Below are 22,250 nucleotides of genomic sequence, written 5' to 3' on the forward strand. Positions count from 1 at the left end.
GAATCGCAGATATCAATGGTAATATGTATTTTTTGCCTTACGAAAGAAAACACTCCCTTTTGATAGAATAGCATCTTTTCAAGTTCAATTTTATATGCGACAGATGTAAGAAATCTTCATTTTTTGCACACAGAAATGAAACAAATGCTGTGTTGATTCTTCTGACCACACGAGGGTGTAATGGGATTAAAAATGCATACATTTTGGTTTAATTTACCAAATGCAGCTTCAACTTCAACAAGAAAAAATGTGCAGACATTAAGAACGCAGGAAACTAATTAAAAATATAAAAGAGCTTACTGAACCTGGTTGCTCAACTTCTTTCAAATTTACTGCCTGATTTCCTCACATGTAAACAAAAATGGCACCAACTAAAGGGTCACAAGGGCGGCCACATTAAGATATGCTCTAGTTCATTGTCACATGTATTCTAATTTGTCCCATTTCCTCAATCCTCAATAGTTTTACATATCAAATAGTTATATGTTTTTTTTAATCATCGACATAAATTTCGCAAGGCATGTTGCTTTTGTAAGGTAATAAGTGATACAATGATAACAGCTTAATCAATCTATTTGTTCAAAAGAACAGTATACGTTATCATTTTAAAACATCACATTTATAAAATATTTATACAACTAATATTTAATCAAGTCATGTTGAGGCAATGCTATCTAATCCTTGTTGCTTCTTTACAAACTGTCAAAGTTGATAAATTCTACGAGCCTCATTTATGAGGCCTTGCGTCAGTTTTGCGCTTCTGATGCGTCACTTTTTGTGACGCATCGGCGGCGTAAAACATGCCTCTTGTTGCGCACTATTTACAAAGTGACGCATCTAAGCAGATGCGTCACTTTGTAAACCCCTGCGCTACATTATACCTGCGTCAGGTATAATGTATGCAGGGGGGGCGTTCCCCCGCAAAAAGCCTAGTAGAAGTGACGCAGTGAAATCTATGAGATTTCACTGCGTCACTTCTAGGATGCTGTTGCGTTAACATCTTGCGCCTGCCTCACAGCAGGCGTAAGACTGATGCAGGCCCTTTCACATGGGGCTTGCCCGATGTGAAAGGACACATTGCTGGTGTTGCGTTACTTTTGTGACATACAGATACGTCAGAAATACTGACGTATCTGTAACTCCATGCGACATGATGCGTCATACAGTAAATATGACGCATCAGGTATGTCTCAAGGAGGGCGCACTGAGAAGTGACGCATCGCTTTCACGCAGCGATGCGTCATTTCTCATAAATGAGGCCCTACATATTTTACTTTCTGCCCCCACTTTGCGAACATCTGCATTGTTTTGTTTTCGTAATTCTTGTTGGTCAACACTAACTTGTAGTATTTTCACTCTTAGAGGTACAATCATTCAATTCCGTAGAACTTGATTTAAGTACTTGGTAGAATTTACTTCATTCTTTTGATTTATGCAGTTGCCATTTTTTACATATGAATATAAATCCAAATCTGACTGTAAGCAGGTCTGCTTGTACTTAGAGAGTCAATAACATATCGAACTCTTGGGGTAACGATTTCCGGTACCATATGCCAGAAACTGTTGTAATAAGTTAGAAATGCCATATTTCAGCATTGGTGTATAGTGCTTGTTGTAGTAGATAGTATGGGCCTAATATTTGAGGCCCTACCCGCACTATTGCGCCGCCGGAACCTCATTTTATGGATGTTCCAGTGGCACAATGTGCCACTGGCATATTTATAAGGCCACATGAAACCACCTTATGTGGCTTTTCATGGCTTTATAAATATGTGCCCCTTTCACGCAAAAAACTGCATTAAAGGGGCGTTCCAGGGGTGTTTCTGGGGGCCTTATCAGCCATATTCATGACTTTTTGACACTGCCCCAGATTTAGGAGAAATAGTAAGTCTGAGGCAGAGCCAAAAACGTATGCCTCCCTAGGTGAGATGGAAGTGCAGCACAAATAGAAAGAGGAAAAACCCTCTTGTGATTGTTTTTGTGCAGAAAGGTTTCCCTTCCTACACAAAAATAGTCATCCCCGCAACGCAGGTACCCTTGCACCATGGTGCAGAGGTGCATGCATTGGCGCACGGCAGCCCATTGTGCACCTGCACAGGGAAAAAGGACAAAAATGCACTGTATCTAATAAATATGGTGCATCCCTGCCCTTTTCTTTTGTCTTAGACCTTCTGTGCTGCCCTATGGCAAAAAACCCATAAAGGAGGCCCTATGTGTTTACATAATTTCTTATTAAAGTTTTTCACGCATGGTTCTATTGAAAGATTTTATTTTAGTGAGTTCCCAACAACTTTATTTTACCTATGATCTCTAAATGTAAAAAGAGTAAAAAGAGTTGAAAATCCAGAACAGCAAACGCAAATAAGGCTTATTTAATTTGGCAACATACCAAGAGAGTATAATAACAGACAGGTTGAGGGACAAGTTTAGCCCAGATGTTACAACGCACTATATAATTCAGGCAAGCTAAATATTCAAGGATATGATGTTAATACACCCACAGATTAAAAATATTCATTAGTGACATTTTCTTGTTAAGCTCTTCCAGGCTATTGTACTGAACAAGGTCCTAAATTAACCTATATGTCGCTCCATAAACACAAGAAGGTATGTTTGTAATTATTGATGATTTAAACATTGAGGTTTTCATGACCATGAAAATATGTTTACCCATACTGAGGCAATATATGTAGTCTCATGTATAGGATCCTTGGGCCTCATTTATAAGGTTTTGACGTAGGGCAGTGACGGAAGGACTCTTGCTGAGCTGCCCTATGTTGAAACAAAAGGACAGGAATGCACAGTTTCTATGAGATACGGTGCATTCCTGTCCTTTTTCCCTGCGCTGGCGCACAATGGACTGGTATGTCCCAATGCAGGCAGCCTTGCACCATAGTGCAAGGGTGCCTGCGTTGCAGGGCTAATTTATTTTGTGCAGGAAGAGATACCTTCCTTTACAAAATCAATCAATTAAGGCGTTTTCCTCTTCCTATGTGTGCTGTACACCCACAGCAACACCCATGCAATGCCCCTTTCACACAGTGCACTGCGTGAAAGGGGCACAAATTTACAAGGCCATAAAAGGCCATGTAAAGTGGCTTTATGGGCCATGTAAATATGCCAGGGCACATTTCGCCGCCAGAACAACAAAAAAGTGACATCCCGGCGGGGGAAAAGTGACCATAAATGAGGCCCATAGTTGGAGGTACACTCAATAGTTCTGTATGCGTATTTCAACACAGATGTATCACCGTTATTTATCTCACTGCACCAGTAAAAGAATTGGCTTGGTAGTTTAGTCTGCCCTGTTCCCATGATGCACTGGACCAGGGACAGACGGATTTGCATATAGCCAGGTTCTGAGCTGGGATGGTGCAGTGAGATAAATAAAGGTGATGGAACAAGCCCTGATCTTTGGACTGGGTAAGAGTGGTCTGTTTAACTCAGACACTCTGTTCATCACCACCCCCTTTTCTAAATCGTTTTTGGCCACTATAGGTGTGGCAGGGTATACTCAGACATGAGTCCCTTTCTCACTGCTCCATCAGGATTCAAGCAAGCCGGGCCAAAGACGGCTGAAATGCCAGAAACCGGTCCCCGGTAGCTTGTCTCCTTTCTGGTGAAGAATTGGCTTGGTAGTTTAGTCTGCCCTGTTCCCATGATGCACTGGGCCAGGGACAGACTGATTTGCATATAGCCAGGTTCTGAGCTGGGATGGTGCAGTGAGATAAATAATGGTGATGGATCAAGCCCTGATCTTTGGACTGAGTAAGAGTGGTCTGCTTAATTCAGACACTCTGTTCATCACCACCCGCTTTTCTGAATCGTTTTTGGCCACTATAGGTGTGGCAGGGTATACTCAGACATGAGTCCCTTTCTCACTGCACCATCAGGATTCAAGCAAGCCGGGCCGAAGACGGCTGAAATGCCAGAAACCGGTCCCCGGTAGCTTGTCTCCTTTCTGGTGAAGAATTGGCTTGGTAGTTTAGTCTGCCCTGTTCCCATGAAGCACTGGGCCAGGGACAGACTGATTTGCATATAGCCAGGTTCTGAGCTGGGATGGTGCAGTGAGATAAATAACGGTGATGGATCAAGCCCTGATCTTTGGACTGGGTAAGAATGGTCTGCTTAATTCAGACACTCTGTTCATCAACACCCCCTTTTCTGAATCGTTTTTGGCCACTATAGGTGTGGCAGGGTATACTCAGACATGAGTCCCTTTCACACTGCACCATCAGGATTCAAGCAAGCCGGGCTGAAGACGGCTGAAATGCCAGAAACCGGTCCCCGGTAGCTTGTCTCCTTTCTGGTGAAGAATTGGCTTGGTAGCTTAGTCTGCCCTGTTCCCATGATGCACTGGGCCAGGAACAGACTGATTTGCATATAGCCAGGTCCTGAGCTGGGATGGTGCAGTGAGATAAATAACGGTGATGGATCAAGCCCTGATCTGTGGACTGGGTAAGAGTGGTCTGCTTAATTCAGACACTCTGTTCATCACCACCCACTTTTCTGAATCGTTTTTGGCCACTATAGGTGTGGCAGGGTATACTCAGACATGAGTCTCTTTCTCACTGCACCATCAGGATTCAAGCAAGCCGGGCCGAAGACGGCTGAAATGCCAGAAACCGGTCCCCGGTAGCTTGTCTCCTTTCTGGTGAAGAATTGGCTTGGTAGTTTAGTCTGCCCTGTTCCCATGATGCACAGGGCCAGGGACAGACTGATTTGCATATAGCCAGGTTCTGAGCTGGGATGGTGCAGTGAGATAAATAACGGTGATGTATCAAGCCCTGATCTTTGGACTGGGTAAGAGTGGTCTGCTTAATTCAGACACTCTGTTCATCACTACCCCCTTTTCTGAATCGTTTTTGGCCACTATAGGTGTGGCAGGGTATACTCAGACATGAGTCCCTTTCTCACTGCACCATCAGGATTCAAGCAAGCCGGGCCGAAGACGGCTGACATGCCAGAAACCGGTCCCCGGTAGCTTGTCTCCTTTCTGGTGAAGAATTGGCTTGGTAGTTTAGTCTGCCCTGTTCCCATGATGCACTGGGCCAGGGACAGACTGATTTGCATATAGCCAGGTTCTGAGCTGGGATGGTGCAGTGAGATAAATAACGGTGATGGATCAAGCCCTGATCTTTGGACTGGGTAAGAGTGGTCTGCTTAATTCAGACACTCTGTTCATCACCACCCCCATTTCTGAATCGCATGAGTTTTGGGGGCAGCCGCCTCCACACACACTTGCCAGTGGCCATCGTGGGACAGCAAACACAGGAATCGCCAGCAGCCACCCGCGCTCTTACATGCAGCAAACGCAGGTACCGCCATGGATGGAAAAAGGCCTAGCTGCGCCACTGATCTGATAGTCAAATACTGAGTGCCTCATTTATGAAGAGTGTTGGATCGCTGTGGGAAAACAGCAATACAACACTTTTCCTAGCCCCATCCTTGTGACACCCAGGATGTGCCGTATTTACAATACACCACTACATGTCACAAGGATTTACAGATACGTCCGTATTCTTGACGTATCTGTAGGTGCAAAATTGGTGTATTGCTGGAGTGTGTCTGAAAGCAGATGCAACTCCAGCAATGTGTATTTTCACATGGGGCAAACCCCATATGAAAAGCCCTGCGTAACTCCTAATGCCTGCATCAAGCAGGAGTAAGGATTTGACATAGTGACGCCCTAGAAGTGGTGCGTTACTTCTACTTGGCTTTGCTGCGCCGCATACAGTATACCTGTTGTAAGTATATTGTAGTGCAGGGGTTTACAAAGTGATGCATCTGCTGAGATGTGTCATTTTGTAAATAAGAGCAGTGTTGTGTATTTTTCATGCAGCTGCAGCATCACAGAAGTGGTGCAATGGCGGCACAAGGGCCTCATAAATAAGGCCCGGAGTATGTGCAAATGAAGTGTCACAAATGTTTGACAGAATTTTAACTTATAATGAGGTGTAACTATTAACTACTGACCGAAGAAATGTCTACTGAGAAAGTAGGTACAAGGCAATATAAGGAGAAATAATACTGGACAGAATGGTTTTCTGAGAACTGATGCCAGATTCCTCACTCACTGGATTGCAACTGGTATTGAGTGGAAGAACCAGCATGTGGAGCACCTTTCACACAGTCATGACATGCTGGCTGTCCCAATAATGCAAAGACAATATGTCTCATGCATAGTGCCATTACAACTTACAAACTACTTCATGGCCTGTCAAAGTAGGATGGTGATGGTTATCCCAAAAATTAATGTATCAATGGCAATAGTAGGCTAAACTGCAGGTGAAACTATATTGCAAATCAAGATTAAGTGAAGCATCCACAACAAGCAACGGCTGTAAAGACCATGAAAGGTAACATTTAAACTATATCAAGAAAAAATCTAATCACATTAAGGCTTAATAGTTTTTTTCCCCAAAAATGCAAACTTGTGACAAAAATAAAATATTACAAAATATAGATTGACTTTTACTGTGACTTCCTGTTGGGCTGCCACAAAGGTATTGTCTCTAGTTTACCTCTTCAAACTATGTATTTTACTATTTATGTGGTTGTGATAATACCTGTATATATATGTAGAAAGGCAAACATAACATTTGCATACTAACATAAATGTTTCCTTAAAACAAAGAGTAATGAAAATATTTTATGACAATGAGATATGAAGTCATTTCAGGAAATTTGAAATGAACTGGTGTCATATTTCTGGTTTCTCAACTCGCTTGTTAACCACATTGGCGTGTAACATTTTTAACTTCCTCTACATTGACACCACAGTGGTCAATCACTTCCATTACACGTAGTTTTCACATTGTTGCATCAATCTGTAGTATACATAATACTGGTATTATTAAGCCGGCCTTTTTAGAATTTTCCCTCAAATCTCCACTTGTGGACAGCGGTGAAATAGTAGGAGCAAGGGGACGGTGCACAGCCACCTGCGGGCCAGGAACATCAAGGTGACCCAAGGGGTGGACCCCCGCATATCGTGACCCAGAGTAGAGTAAAGCCAACAGTGTTATATGGAGTGACGGGCCACATGCCGAGCGGAAACCAAGCAGCAAAAGTAGACCCAGAGGCAGGAACGGGCTCCACTGGGGTGTTAGGAGCTAAATATCCCAAAGTGGAACTTCTCGTCGTCATAGGCACTCCTAATAATAACTCAGTGTACTTGCCTGATTGCCTATGGTGCCTTGGGGGTGTAGCCTGGCCCTGACTCTCCATATAACAGCGCCCTCTGAATGATCATCATCACCCGGGGGACATCATTAGGTGAGACTGTGGGGACCTTATTAGTCAGTGGACCATGGGCAAGTCATAGCCACCGGAGACAAAGAAGGGTGCGGAGCAGATCAAATTGGAAAGTGACCCTGCTTATGTAGCGATCAGAGGCGCAAACTGCCATAGACGCAGCAATCTGTGGAGTCAGGTGAAGCGAGATGTGTGTACGAATTATATAAACCAGAAATGTCTGGTGCCAAGGGGCTCAAGGGGTTCCAACAAACGAAGCTCAACAAATTTGCCTTGCTGAAACCGTCTGACTGTGAGCATAACGCCAAATCCAAGATGGTGACTGGAGCAGAACAAGCAGAGTAGACCTAAAACTGAAAGATATAATGGATAAGGGGTATGAGTCTCCTTAGAGAATAGAATGGACACTATCACTAGGGAAGTAACATGCAAAATATGGGGAAGAATGTCAAGCAAATGGAATTGGTTACTACAGATCTTGTAGACAATGATAGTCAGATGCAGAAAGACATCAAGGAATTGCAAACATTTCAAAAGCTAATGGAAGAAAAACTGGATGACTGTGAAGGCCGCTCCCACAGGAACAACATACGAATACTTGGGATTCCGGAAAGGGCGGAAGGCCCAGCAGCCGACTTATTTGTAGAGGAACAGATACTTAAACATCTCCAGCCCAAAAGGTTTTCAAAGTTCTTTGTTGTCGAGAGATCTCATCAAGTCCCTGGAGGCAAACCAAAACCGGGGAGGCCTCTTCGCCCAATGTTAGCCAAACTCTTGAATTTCAGGGACCGAGATACCATACTGCACACGGCTAGAGTGGCCCTCCCCTAAAATTTGAAAACAGCTAAATCTCTCTCTTTCCGGACTTTGCGTTAAATGTTCAGAGGCAACGCAAGATCTTCGTGGACATTAAGAAACGGCTCAGTGATAAAGGGCTCAGATACCCAATGCTGTTTCCTGCAAGACTCCGAATCGCAGCCGATGACAGGGCCTGGTTCTTTGACACCCCGGAGGCAGCTGCGGACTGGCTGGAAGGCTGGAGATCAGTGGAACTGCACAACGCTGGCTGAGGCGGACATGGAACTAAGCAAACTTATCAATGCAGGATGGTCGGCCCTGCCAGCAAGGCATTGAAGAGCAGGAACTAAGTAATACGGACTTGCCGGAGAGACAAGGACGCTGAAAGCCGCACAGGAGCGGGGAGCTAAGTGATCTATTAATCATCAGACTACATAGGTAGTCGCAGGGTTGCCTTACATAAAATGTCAACTCCGTTATATCTGGGTGCACGTAACAGTTTATCCCGCATAGACTTCATTCTCACCCCAGCGGCTGAGGCTAGCTGCATACATGATATCAAACACCTAGCACGTGGAATATCAGACCATTCACCAATATGGACTCAGGTGGTACTGGGCGAGGAAAAAGTAAGCAGGGTAGCACCGATCAACCCTTGGGATCTCAAAAACCCAGTTATGCGAGAGAAACTGTCAGTAGCAATCGAACCTTACTTTCTTGAGAATAAGGAGTCAGTAGCTTCAACTCAAACCCTTTGGGAGGCTTTCAAGATGGTTATTAGGGGACAGGCACAAAATAACAGACAGACTCGCCCAATACTACCATACAGACAACCACCTCTCTTCCAGAGTCAGACTCTGCGGATCTACTTACCGACATAACGCTCCCGACTCTAGAGACCAAAGATAGAGAACTACTTGAGGGTGCCCTCACTAATGATGAAGAGGCCTAGGCAGTACGAGGCCTTCCATCAGGAAAGGCCTTTGTCCCTAACAGGCTGCTGATTGAACAATACAAACTACAGCCTGACAAATTGCTCCCCCCCCTAGGGGCCATGTTGGATGTAAGTCAGGAAGTGAGTGTGCTCACACTGGATCAAAGAGTAGCTACGCTGGTCGCCATACACAAAACAGGTAAACCCAGGGAGAAATGTTTCTCATATAGGCCTATATCATTATTGAACGTCAAACCCAAGGTACCTGCCAAATTACTGGCAGGACGATTGGTTAAAGTGATAAGCAAACTGGAACACCCCGATCAATCGGGCTTCATGCCCAACAGAAACACGGCACTTAATCTGAGAAGACTACATGGAGACATAGGGCGGGATGCAGTAGTGGTGTCCTTGGATGCCACGATGGCCTTCAATACTATTGAATGGCCATACCTCTTTGTAGTACTGAAAAAGATGGGATTCTGGCCACACTTCATCCAATGTAAGTAAGTAAGTAAGTAAGTAAGTAAGTCGTATTTTCTAGAGCTGACGGTGTTTACGTAAGCCACAGCTAAAACGATCCTATTTATTTCTCGATTTCATATACACGAAAACTAAGACAGTATGTCCCTTCTGGGCAGAGTAAAAGTATAAGCCTTCAAAAGTCGTTGTTTTTAATACAACTTGCACGCGGTAAAGAATTATGGTCGCAGGAGTTCGATATTCATAGTACAACTTTGATAAAGCGCACTAAGGGCCTGAGAGCTATCTCCAGTCTCTTCAGTCTTTAAAATGTACCGCCTCTTAAGTTATAATGCGCCGAACGTCCCGCGTGCAGTTCCAGTTATTTTCAATAGGATCGTTTTAGCTGTGGCTTACGTAAACACCGTCAGCTCTAGAAAATACGACTCTGCTCGAGAGGAAGGAGACGTCAATCCCCTACCTAGAAGGCAGGCTTTCCTTTAACGCTATCTTGAGAAGACAGCTAATATTTTCCTGATGAAGGCGGCTATATGTTAAATGCCCGTCGAAACGCGTTGAAAACTAAGGGAGAAGTACAATATATATTGGTCAAGGAGTATTCTGACTGTTGCTAAATATACCTTATTTGTGCCTCCCTCATTAGCTTTAGGAATTAATTGGATGAACTCATGTATATGATTTGTTCCTCTGTATATTGTCTGTTTTCCCTTGTTTTATATACTTTTTTAATGTGTTTTTAATCGTTTTTTAATTATATAAATAAACTGTGCATACTGAATCTATTTGTCCTTACACAATTTGGTTACTCATTGCATTGCTCTGATTGATATGCTTTTATGTTTGATGAATTGATGTATATTTTGTCTGTATAAGTTGCTTTGTTCTCATTAAGGTGCCCAAAGGGAATTTCTTTTTGACACACAGTCAGTAGCTGGTACCCAATCCCTTTGGTAGTGGGTCCCTCTCTCTTTTATTAGAGATATTCTGGTTACTCCATTAACTGGGTTAAATCTATACTATATGTTCTACCTGGACACCCCCATCCTTGCCCAGAGGGTGCACCATGCAGATAGCAAACAAGGGCTTTAAATATCTAGGGATCTATATCACAGCAGATCCGCGTGATGACTTCAAATATAACCTACTCCCCCATTGCAAAGACTTAGACGCAATGTTGCAAATTGGAAAACGCTCCCTCTGTCAATGCTGGGCAGAGCGGCCTTATTCAAAATGATGTCCCTGCCGCGCTTCCTTTATGTCCTCCAAAACTACCTAAACCCAGTCCCTGCGAAATACTTTCAGAAAGTGGAGAGTGTACAGAGGGAATTGCTGTGTGATGGTTGTCTCCGCATAGCCTTCCCAAAACTGGTGAGGGAATGGTACGATGGAGGCATCGGACTTCCCTACATTAAAAAATACTACTGGGCAGCCCATCTGGTAGCTATTAATCACTGTACATACCGACACTGGGATGATCCGGGCTACAGAATGGATATTTTTAAATGTCCCTATACTCCAAACCTAACAAGTTTTCCTTGACCGGACTGACTAGACACTCAGTGCATGTGTGGCGCACCACCACTAGAAGCATGGGCTGGGGATCAAAACTAACGCAGACCACTCCTCTGTGGGATACAGAACAATTGGGTGCACTGAGGAAAACAACGACCGGTGGGACATGATAGGAATATTCAAAATAAGTGACCTATGGAAAGGGTGGGGGTTGTGCTGTTCTCCACTCTCCAGCAGGAGTACCAGATGGCAGGCTGAGAACACTACAGATACATGCAGGTGAGACATAGACTGACACCACATATACAGAAGGGTGAGACCCTCCCAGAGACCTCTCCTCTGGAAGATAGGCTACTTGACGTTTTGGAAGTAGATGACGAAGAGTGGCTGGAAGCAATGGCTTCCCCCAAGGACATCGCAATTTCTGCCCGCTTACGACTGGTCCAGTTTAAGATCCTTCATAGAATCCATATCACAGGTACAGCACTGGCTAAGATTGGCAGAACAACTGTTGTGGATTGTAGGAGACTGTGTGGACAGGAGGGTACGTTCATACATATACTGTGGGATGGTGTACACATACAGAAATATTGGACAGACATCCACCAATGTTTCAAGGAAGTTTTAATAATAAGTATAGACATAGATGCTAAGAGAAGTTTATTAAATGTCTGGGAGCCCACAGACTTGAATAGCAAAGATAAATGATGTGTGACGATGGGGTTGATGGTAGAGAACTGAAATGTGGCCAGGTTATGGGGAGCAGGTGTAACCCCCACAGTGACAGACTGGAAGGCTGATGTAGACTGGTGTATGATGAGAGAAAAAACGGTTTATGTTGCGAGAGGTTGCCCTAAAAAATGGACGCAGGTGTGGGGCAAATGGAACAAGTACTGGGGCAATATCTGTACCCCACCCAATGTCCCATCCTCGTCAGTGCCAGATACACTGTAGAACCATAACGTAACTCTAGATTGGAAGAAAGAATTGTCCACAGTAAATTATATTTGTCACAAGTAAAGTTTTTATTTTGTACTTGATGTATGCAGTAAATGTTGCAATTGAGTTGTTAATAAAAAAGATGTATTAAAAAAAATCTCCACTTGTGACATGTAAACAGCCAAAGAACTTTCCCACAATCCAACTGCCTGCTCTTTTTTAGGTCTGGAGTCAAGCAATGCATTTTGCTAAAATTATATGTACAAAGTAGTTGATAATTGGGGAGAGAGGGGGTTTAGCCTGCCCTCTTCAGCCTCTGGTCTATTATTGTGTCATCCAAACTTTTCTTCCCCCTACATAAGCATACAGCATGAGGGTATGGGTCAGAGCACTCGAGTGACAGGCTAACCTCAGTCTGAGTGACTGCATTTTACCTTTTCACATCCACACATAAAGGCATTCCTTTAAGTGCTAAGGACTGAGGTAATTTTTTGAGACCAACACTAAAAAGGCTGATGGGTCTCTGAGGTTTTGTGTGGACCTCCGCAGTTTCAATCAGAATGTAATAATGGACCAGTTTCCTCTTCCTAACATCACAGAGCTAGATTTCTTACTGGCAGAAGGAAAGTTTTTCGCAAAACTAGATATTAAAAGTACCTACCATCAGGTTATGTTGCATCCTGATTCAAAACACTTACCTGTCTTTGTCAACTCAGAGGGTGTATTCCAATTCAACAGACTACCCTTTGGGTTGTTATCTGTGGCCAGCGTGTTTTGGAGGATTATCTCCAGTGTTAAGGGTTAAAAATGTCATATTTTTCCAAGATGACATTTAGATTTTCGGAGACGGTGTAGACACACACAATGTGACGTTGCGCGTGGATTTAAAAAAAATTGTGAAGCTGGCCTAACTTTGCGTAGACAAAAATATACGTGTTTGGTAACTGAGCTAGAGTGTCTTGGGTATCTCATTTCAAGTGAAGATGTCAGACCCAAAATGAACTTGGTGAGTGCCATCATGAATGTGGAAACTCTCAGTGACAAGAACAGATTACGCTCCTTCATGGGAATGGTAGAATACTACGCTAACTTTGTGAGAGAGTTTGCAACCAAATCAGAACCTTCGAGAGAGTTACTCAGGAAGGGAATACAATTTGAGTGGGGGGGATGTCCGTACATCGTTTCCACAAGGTGGTGCTATATGATCATGAATCCCATATCTAGGGGTGGAAATCATTATCTGTGGGCAGTAGATGTCTCTATGCAGAGTCAAAACTTAGCTCAGAATCTATGGTGTAACATTGACAAGAGAAGATGGCAAGACCTCACAGCAGATTTGAAAACAAGCACCATCAACTCTGATGCACAGGTTATTTCTTACAACTCCTGAATGTGAGGGTGGGTACTCAAGGGTTTAACGATGGAGGCAGAGAGATGCTGAATAAACCAGATCACTGTGTAGGTACTGAATGAGCGTGGGGATTTAAAGGTTGGGCACTCGGCGTACACTCTCAGAAGGGCACGTGAACAGCCTAACGAATGCACTCCTCCTCTATTCCGCTCAATGGCAAGGGCACTCGTGGATCAATAGTTAAAAAGACACAGTCAATAGTGCAGAAAGGCTTACGCCACATGAGTTCACAGCTCAGGGCAGTGAGAGGCAGCAAGCGGGCGGGTGCTATGGCTGACCGCTAATGAAGGGTGCCGGGTCCCATTTCACAGGTTTCCCAGAACTGCTCTACTAGCACAGGAGTCTGGCAAATCCCTCACTCGTTGCCAAAAATGTTGTAGTGTTCTCTTGTGAAGTATTCACAACCAAGCATGAAGGTTCAATTAAATAACGCTGATGTTATTCAAGCAGAGGAAATCTGCTTCCCACAGCCAGACTCCACAGCACTAACCACAACCACCGTGGAACCTGCATATCATCATAACCCATAACATTCCACCTGCACGAGCTCATCAACACAAAAACAACTCAATATCTATACTACTATTATAAAGAGAGAACAGAAACCTTTTGGCAAGGTAAACTCGGGAACCACAGCGCCAATCCACACACCCAATACATTGTTGTAATCCTCAGGGTGTGTAGATGGACATAGGCTGCATAAAATAAAATAAAAAAGCGTAAATTAAAAAAATAAACTTTCAAAACAAAGTAGACCCCTAAAAGTAGCGTCGTCCGCAACGTAGCGCTGGCCGCGACCTAGCGATGTCCGCAACGTGCGTGATGACGACAGGCGGGGAGGAGCGGTGAAGAGCAGCGAGGAGTGGCGGGGAAGTCCGGAGCGCGGGAAAGAGCGGTGGCTCAGGTAAGGCAAAGCCAAAGGCGAGGCGGGAGGCGGTCTGGGCAATGTCGGGGCGGGCGGGGTAAGCAAAGGCAAAGGCGAGGCGGGAGGCGGTCTGGGCGATGTTGGAGCGGGCAGGGGCCAGGGCGGGAGTGCACCCAAGCCTGAAATGTTGCCCCCAGCCCCTTCTGCCCCAGGCAACGCTGCCACAATCTGGAAATGCTGCCCCCAGCCCCCTTCTGCCCCAGGCAACGCTGGGGCGGGCTGCTAGTACAATATAACACAAACATTTGCTCTTGGCCAGTGTTTTTTTTTTCTTTTGATTGATGTGCGCCCAACAGCATTCCCAACAAGAAAGTTGTGCAAAAAATGGGGCAAAACAAAACAAACATTGACAAAGCCAAAAGGTTGGCAGCCAGTGCAGACCCATCTGGTTTTGCCAATTCCTTTTGTTACTTGTTTTGATGAGTGCCATGTTGTAATAATCCACAACTTCAGTGTCAGCATGTACAATTGGAGGACTTTAGAGTGGAAGTACTGCCACCTGCAAAATATAACAAAAAATGATGTCACTGAACATCTCCATTACTTTCAGTGTAATAAGAGCCCCAATCTACTCAGGAAGTACAACCAAGTGTCTCTAAGAAACTGCTGGTGCACAGTGAAGAAATATTTTCAACCACCTTTCAGCCAAAGGTGAGAGTCTGAGCCATGCTTGAGGACACTATTGCTCGCCAAAGAAGTATTAACACCAACATTTACACAACTTTGTTTAGTGATATATACTGTACTTACCAAGCAACCTGTTCAGTTACAATTGAAGGTTCCTCATGATTCACATAATACTCCTACTGTGTAAAATATATGAGTCTTGTGTATTCGAGGAAAGTTGCAAAACAGTGCATCATAATTAAGACTCCATTGCATACCATGTTTACCTTTGGTTAGAAAGTCACTTTCGGATTGTAGAACATTTGTGACCGCATCTTTGGCTGAACAACCTCATATGGTAATTTCTTTGATAGCATAGGGAAGTGATGCTAAAGCATAGAATCTAGTCTAATATTTGTGGCAATGAAGCTCAGAACACTGCTACGGAACTTGATGTATTAGTCAAAGTCACCTCGCTTTGTATCTAAAACTTATACAAGTGTCCCAGAACATATAGTCTGGGATATCCTGACTGCTACTGCCATAGCTCCCAGAAAAATCCTGTAGTGCATAAATGTAATACCGAGTAGCACTAATTGCAAGACTATTCATTCCTGTGTTAGTATATGGTTCACGTTTCTTGTGCATACCACCAGGAATGTTTGGTGTAGCCTACTCTTCTGAGCAATATATTGTCCAAATTACATAGGAGTGTGAATGCTATCCCAAGGTACTTCCTAAAGCAAACAAAACACGCAATATCAAATTGGTAGAATTAGACAAGAATAGTAGCAATAAAAGGCACATCCCAAAAAACAAAATGCACCAGGAGCATTGAAAACATTCAGAATTGTGCATTTTTTCAAATTTGCACAGTGCTTCGGTTAAGTCTTTCTTTAGACATTTATAAGTTCAGAAAAAGTGGAAACCTCCAAGAAAAGGAACCAGGGACTCAACCTCTACGTCCGGTTTCCTTTTGTTACAAATAACGTCTTCCAGATTTTGAGCCTCTGAATGATACACAAACTGGAGTGTTTCCCTTTAATTTTGGGGTAGTGTCAAATTTCATGGGTGGATGCATGAGAACGCTTATGCTCCACCCACACAATGCCTATCCCTATGCAGCAGCAGCGGCCAAGGCAGGTAAGAGCAGTGTGGCGGGCGGGGCAGAAGTCAACAGATGATGGCATAGGATTTATTTAATTTTCCCTATTTCGTCATCTTTCGACTTCCCCTCTACCACCCGCCCCCACCCCGCCCCACCACGCTTACTTGCACTGGCCGCTGCTGCCCTACGACATGTAACGCAGCGCAAGTGGCTATGTATTGTTATATTACTTTGCAAAGTCACACAATGCAGTGCAAATAGTCCCTTGAGTGGCTTTGTAAAAACCATTGAAGGAGTTATGACCTGTGTCATGCAAGGACAATGCAAGTCCTTAATAAATCAGGAACCCTATTTGAACAGGCAAAATAAAGTCAATCTCGATTTTCTGAATAAATGCATGGATTTTGTCCATACAACTGCATTTACACATACAAGTAAATGGAATTAGGTCCTCTAATAACTTCTGCAGTCTCAAACAACGTTCCTTTTACAGACCCCATGATTTGTATGAGAAAAAGATGCATGGAACATATATTAGTGAATCATGTGTATGTTGTTGTGGATTCTATAACCCCAGTTGTAATGCTCTTTCACCAGATAGAAGAATTACTGTGTTCTCTGTGGAGATAAACACATTCTAATTTTAAAAATTGTGGTAGAGTACTACTAAGGTGCGACTTCAAAGACTGGCTTAGTCTATTTTATCATTTAACGTTAGATTATGATTGGCCTTTATAAACAATGCTTAATGAATGGATAAATGTGTGGTTAAATACTTATCTTACATTTGTACCACAAATGTGGATTTCAAGCCATGTACAATTTCTACAGCATGTCCACATATTTAGATTTCAGATAGACAACCTGAAGCTATTCGACTATACCACCAAATTGCAAAATGTGTCCCGCACCTGTTGTAATTACAACTGCTTTTGGACACAACACCAAATGTAATTAAGACATATGCTGATATTTTTGCAGACCCACCAGTACCTCCATGTGTTCAAGCTAAATGCCTGCTTTGCTTGTCACCAAAATTCAAAATGCTCGATCCAGTATGTTGCATATAGTAATACAAATGGTCTTTATTAGTCTACTGTATATGAAAGTAGAAGCAGATGTACCAGCATTTCTCCCACCTCCATGTACTTTATCAGCGTATGTGGTTTTGGCCAGGAGTCATTTCCATTTATTACTCTCAAGAGGCATAGCAAATGAGGTGAAATACAGATTACTTATAGTGCCATAATATCATCCTATATACTACAAGCTTTCATTGCGCTCATTTGGGCTCATGAGGCAGTTAGCTGTGAGGCCACTCCTAAAACATTTCGGAAACACATGATTAGAGTAATACTGCACCAGGTGCCGCTCCGCCTTTGAGGCGGATGATTGTCGCCCTCCCTTAAATTACCCACAAAGATGAAATATAAAACGGCAATTCATTACCATGTTAATTTTTATCCTCCCGTCTTGAACCGCGCATCAGGGTGGGGGCGGAGCCACTGCTGAATGACAGCTCCAGGGAGGAGGGTGGGCTGTTTGAGCACTTTTCAAAGTGCGCATGCCCCTTTGGCCAGTCATCTTGTGACAGCCAGCCAGACATATGCAATTTGAAACCTCTAACCCAGCTGTCTTAAGACAGCTGGGTTAGAGAAAGTGCAGGACAGCTGGGTTAGAGTAAGTGTAGGCTTCCATGGTGGTAGCGAGCGCTGAGTGTCAACCAACTGCAGGACCTGGGGATCAAGGGTATGGCACTGAGCCTACTTTGTTCATTTTTGTCAAACAGAGAACAGACTTTGGTGCTTGGAGGGCATGCGTTAAACTCTTTCGCTCTTCCCTGTGGGGTGCCTCAGCGATCCTCATTATCCCCAACATTATTTAACATCTATGTCACCCCTTTAGCACAACTCATTCAATCTCGCGGTTTTTCTGCAATATCATATGCAGATGACACACAGATAGTGGTATCAATTTCATCTGAGTTCGACAGTGTGGCCAAATAATTTAACATATGTTTGGCACACATCACCAGATGGATTCAGGAAAACTGTCTCAAGTTGAATAATGAGAAAACAGAGGTTATGCTCTATGGAAATAACACCTCTTTCTGGAACGATTTTTGGAGACAGGTCGCCTCAGGGCCGTGCCCATCCCTAGTTGGAAAAGTAAAAAATCTGAGAGTCATGTTCTTCGGCCATCTTTGTTTCTCAGAACAGATCCATAATATAACATCTTCACGTTTTTACATCTTTAAAAAATATCTTTCCATTAGATGTCTCTGTAGACAATGGCATGGTGCACTTACACCATGTGAGCAATAGATATCCCTGTAGCCAAAACCATGGTATTCTGCTGACAGAAAATATCTCTTTTGTTATTTAACAAGCAAGGTTCGTAATTCGGGGATACTGACATGCACTTTTACATGCTGTACCGAGTTGTGGAGCAGGAGGGTAGCTTCCATTGGTGAAGCAGGTACAGTGGCGCTGGGGCCAAGATGGTTGCTTTGCTCACTGAACTCTGAATATTGATGTATTTTGCAATTGAAACAGTAGCCAACGGGGCTGTTTCTTTATTTGCACTAGGCCCCGTGATACATTGGCTACGCCCATGGTTGACAGCAGTGAGTTACCGTCCAGCGAGAAAAAGAAAAGAAAGATTGTTTAATAAGCGTTCTGCTTGGTACTTTCAAGTACACGTACCTTTGTGTGGGTGGCCTTGCGTCGGTGTATGTATGTTTGTGTGCGTGTATTCTAAGAAGGTTTTATGGTATACGGGGGTCATACACTTCCGTGGAATTATTACTTCAATGATAGTCAACAATGTGGAATTGTTAGCCTTAAAACCCAATTACCTTAAAAGCACAGAGGGAGGCTGGAGTCGGCAGCCATCTGCTGAGCTGTGATTTACCGCGCCTTCCTGCTTCTAATCCACAGCCTCAGATTATATAGTTTAGCCAGGACAATGGAGAGCGTAACTGGAGCGCGCGCACCTTCTGCTTGACTGTAGGAAGTAAGAGCAAAGAAATGTAAGTTAAGGGGTTGATTGACAAAGCAGACAGACGAGCACTCCCGTACCTTATAATTCAGCAAACAAGACAAACAGGGCCCATGAATCTGCCCTACCTTCAGACAATGTAAACACTCGGGGTCAAAACAAATCAAAAGCCAGCCAGTTCCTGTTTAGAACGAATCCAATGTATTACTAGTAGGAAACTTTGCTGCACTAGTCTCAGGAACATTTTTCGCAAAGCACAGGGTACATCTATTTGCATGAACACACCACATACCGCAAAAACTAAAAAAAGCGAAACACATTAGCATTAGCTTATAAGCATTCTTTTCTATTCCTGGTCTTCGTCAAGCTGATGAACAAGTTACTCACTCTCAGAGAGTAAAGTGCTCCCACAATACTCCAGAGGTCTGTTTTGTTGATAAGTAGACCCAAAATATGGGCTCCATGTACGAGGCTCCATGTATGGGCTCCCTCCCGACCGACCTGCGCCTGACCCAAGACCACCTCTCCTTCAGGAAGAAGCTCAAGACCTGGCTGTTCGAGCAGTGACGGCACCCCCCCCCCCCTCCCCTAAGCGCCTTGAGACCCTACGGGTAAGTAGTGCGCTCTATAAATGTCTTTGATTGATTGATTGATTGAGGCATTGGTGGCACTTTTGAGTCATCAGAGCGCCACTTTCATGACGCACCCGTGGCGCAGCATATTTACAAGGACACGCAAAGCCACTTTGCGTGGCTTTTTATGGCCCTAGATTTATGTGCCACTTTCATGTGGAACACTGTGTGAAAGGGGCGTTCCATGGGTGTTGCTGTGGGTCTTCCCACGCAACACCCATGGAATCTGAAGCATTCCCAGATTTACGAGGAATCGCAAACGTAAACCTGGAAATGCGTCAGAATGCTGCGCCACCCCAGAGGAGGCATAGGAGTGGCACAACGAAGAGAAAATACTTTTATTTCTCCTTGTTGTTTACTCTTTCCATGCGGGCTGCAGAATTCTTTCTATTCGTGCTGCATTCTGCATAGAAAGCGGAAAATGCCATCAATGGTTGTGTTTGTGTTTGAAGGTGCACTTTCCTGCACAAAAACAATCATCCCTGAAAACGCATGCACCCTTGCAACATGACTCAAGTGTGTCTGCTTTGGGGTACAACTGCTGCTTGTGTGCAGATGCAGGGGAGAAGGACAGGAATGCATGATATCTACAAGATAAATTGCATTCCTGCCATTTTTTGTTTACGCACAGCAGCGAAGCAGGAAGGCCTGGTTCTCTGCCGTGCGTCAAAAGTTTGTAAATGAGATCCTACTACCCTGCTGGCCGCACACCTAAAACTGGCTATTCGTCATACAGCTACAAAAGGATAAGTGCTTGAATACTGAGGATTATTCCATACCAAGGGTTCCATATTAGTCGATTTGCTAAAGATATTTAGAATAATGGGTGCCGGCCTATATGCACGCCTGACTTACGGACTTAACCACTGCCTTGACCTGAGCCATAGAGGGCCTGCCAAATCTAGGACCTCCTTTACAGTATTTTGATGCATGGTAGCACAGCAAGCCTTACTGCTGTGCTACCCTGCATAAAAAAGGGCAGGATGAACTGTATCAAAAAAATAATGTTTATTGGTTTCCTTTTCACCTGCACTGGCGCACATTGGGTTGCCATGCGCCAACATTGGCACCCTTGTGCCATGGTGCAAGGGTGTCTGCATTGTTGAGTTGATTTTTTTTGTTTTGTGCAGGAAGGTTGACCTTTCTGCACAAATATAATCACAAGAGGTGTCCTCTTTCTAGTTGTGCTGCAAAGTGCAGTACACATAGAAAAAGGACAAAAAAGATAAATAAAAGCATTTATGGCTCAGGGTTTAAGCTGCTTTGTCATTTTCTGTCATTTGTGTACTTTGTGTACATCAGGATTGGGCAGAAGTCTAGTTATTCTTATTTTTCTCTTTTCTATAGCGCTTTTTCCCAGTAAGATATTAGTGTATTTCACAGGACTTCTGAAAGTAATGTCGAAGCACAAGTAACAAAACAAAATAGAGGAACATTAATGGATAAAGCAAAACAAAGATGTTGACCTAGGCTTGAATGATAAATCCAGTCTAACAAGGGTGTTGCATGAGCAAAAAGGGGGCGTTGAGGTTTTAACTTAAAAGCCTGGGGCATATTTACAATAAAATGTCAGAGTGCGGAGCTGTGCCAAATTTGGCACCACCCCGCTCCGACATTTTGAAAACAGGGATGTTCTGCATTCAAAAGAATATAGCTCACCCCTGTGTTTCCACTGGGACAAAAAAAGCTGCCGAGCTCCAGTGCAGGCACCCTGCTGCCATGTGGAAGGGTGCCTGTGCTGCAGGGACAATTGTTTATGGGTAGGAACGGTCACTTTCCAGCACACATGCGATTTGCACCTTCTATGTGTGCTGCAGAATGAATGAAAAGAGCAAAAACCAAGGAGAAATTAAGCTAAAGGTGTTGAAGTGGAATGCCCACAGCAACAACCATTGCACGCCCCTTTGCCACAGAGGACTGCGGCGTAAAGGGGTATATTTACAAGGTGAGGTTAAGCCACGCAAAGTGGCTTAATGGCACCTTGTAAATATGGAAAATGAGGCTGTGCCACCAGTGATGCTTCGGTGGCGGCAGGGGTTTTACATATGCCCCTCTATTTGAGTTGGTTCATTGAGGTATAACTGGAAGAGCCATATTCTCAATCGTTTCTGAAAAGTCAGTGCCCAATGATCCAGTAGGCAGAAATTAGAATCTGAAAAGCCCCTTTAAATGACCATTTGACTGCCAAAGAAGCAGGCAACCTGCCTCAATTCACTAGCTGTTTACAGGAATATTGTTGTACCATAAAAAACCCAATGCAGTGCACTGAATAGTTGAACTCACACATAGGTGGGGTTTTACTAATTATAGTCCAATGCAGCACAGTAACCACATTTGCTGCATTGCATTGTTAGGAGGAGAGAGCAGGGCATCACCATATCTAGCTCTTTCCCAGTGTTGGCACTCTTCCAAGCTGCCAAGCACCATTCACACATGATTGACCCTAGTGCACTGCACAGGGTCTGTTTAGTGCAAGGTTGATATCTAGCATAGATTTTGTACCGGAAGGGTACTCTTTCAATAAAAACATGTGGGGCCTCTTTTACTATATTTTGACACACTGCAGTGCAGCAAGTATTCCTGCTGTGCTGACCTGCATCAAAATGTAAGTGCAGGAATGTACTATTTCCACAAGATACAGCGCA

This window comes from Lissotriton vulgaris, chromosome 2_1 (assembly GCF_964263255.1).
Source record: "Lissotriton vulgaris chromosome 2_1, aLisVul1.2, whole genome shotgun sequence".
In the NCBI taxonomy this organism is placed as follows: domain Eukaryota; kingdom Metazoa; phylum Chordata; class Amphibia; order Caudata; family Salamandridae; genus Lissotriton; species Lissotriton vulgaris.